The sequence below is a fragment of the Tupaia chinensis genome, unplaced genomic scaffold (assembly GCF_000334495.1).
Source record: "Tupaia chinensis unplaced genomic scaffold, TupChi_1.0 Scaffold000294_5, whole genome shotgun sequence".
Taxonomy (NCBI): domain Eukaryota; kingdom Metazoa; phylum Chordata; class Mammalia; order Scandentia; family Tupaiidae; genus Tupaia; species Tupaia belangeri.
In genome coordinates this window covers 150,870-152,354 of record NW_006159782.1, presented here as the reverse complement: position 1 = coordinate 152,354, position 1,485 = coordinate 150,870, and the positions used below count along the sequence as shown (strand labels likewise).

The 1,485-nt window shown below is 63.2% G+C and overlaps 1 protein-coding gene across 1 annotated transcript in view; it reads right to left on the bottom strand.

Moving 5' to 3' along the window:
- The window catches only part of CYB5R3 (cytochrome b5 reductase 3), a 20,078-nt gene that overhangs the window by 6,812 nt on the left and 11,781 nt on the right, over positions 1-1,485 (bottom strand). The gene's annotated exons all lie outside the window — the stretch shown is intronic.

The following is a 1,485-nucleotide window of genomic DNA, read 5'->3' as shown; positions in this document are numbered from 1 at the left end:
GGCGCGGGCGGCCGGCGCCCCCGCCTCCCCAACCGGCCCCCCAGCCAGCAGGGCAGAGCGGGGGCCCCTGTGGCACCCCCCACCTCAACTCTCACATTCCCTGCGCCCGCTCAGTCCCCAGGGGACTCTCAACACCTCACCTTTGCCCTGGTAGACCAGCAGCCCGTTTGGGCCCCGGAACTCAATGGTGTCCCCAATCTGCATGCTTTCCAGGTACTGAGACATCTTCCCTCCCGCGGGAAACTTGGGGTGGGTGTCCTTGAAGTACACCTGCAAGACACAGCCACCCTCAGTCCTCGGCCGGGGTCTCCAGGGCGAGCTCTTGCCCACACTGGGGGCAGTGCCACGCCGGAGTTCCGTGACTCGCTGTTGAGCGATCGCGTTCTGGGGCCCACTCTATGGCGCCATGGTAATGCGCTACTGAAGAGAAGCCAGGGCTAGCAGTGGCTCGATGGTTTAGGTGCTGGACTCCCACATGGCCAACTGTAGTTCGAGTCCTGGACCCGGAGGCTTGAAAATCACACTGGGGGTGTGTGTATACTTGCCGCAAATCCCAGAGAGGGAGGAGAGGGAACTGCAGCATGGTCGTCCCCCCACTGCAGGGGTGATCTCTCACTTTCCCTCTCTGTCTCTCTCTGCTGAGTGCATGTATCCTATAGCAAAGACCTAGCGAAGAAAAGGTGGGGCTGCTGGGTGACAGGTTAGGGTGCTGGATCCCTAAGGCCACCTGTGCGGCCCACGTCCCGGACCCCGAGGCCTGGGGAGCACACCAGGCAGGTGTGCGTGCTGCCCGGAATGCCAACAGGAGAAGGTGAAGGGACTGTAGGAAGCCACCGTCGTGGGGTACTCTCCCACTTCCCACTCTCTCCCCTCTCTCTCAAGTGACCACACACGCCCTCTAGCAATGTTTATTTTTTTTTAAAGCTGGATCCCAACTGATGGCATTTCAAGTTTCTGGCCTGGTCAGCCTTAGACACGCTCGGCATGCGTGCACGTGCCCGGCCACATGGGCTGGAGGAGGGGCCGGGTGTGACCAGACCCGGCAGAGGGCACGCCTTTCTTCCCCTCTCCCTCTCACGTGGGTGTGCACGTGCTCCGTTTGCCCTCCGTGGTCCCAGCCTGCTGGTGCGAGGCACGGTCGTCTGTCGACACGTCTGTGGCCGTCAGCACAGCAACGCCCCACCACGCCCCTCCTGGTGGGAGTCGGGTTCTTTCCATTCCGTGCTGTCATGGACACGTCCCCCCTGGAACAACTTCCTCCCTGTCCCCACTGGGATTACTGCCTTGGGAAAGGGAAGTGTGGGTCCTCCCCGCCTACAAAGGGCCGGGAGACAGGGGCAGCTTGCCCTGCTCAGGGCTGGGTGGGAGGCTGCTTGGGGGCGCTGGCACCAGGCCTGGAAGGCAGGAGGGGGAAAGGCCGGGGAGGGGCAGAGCGTGCATGGGGCCTGGGGCAGGAGCAGAGCTCGTGCCGCGGCTGGGATGTGT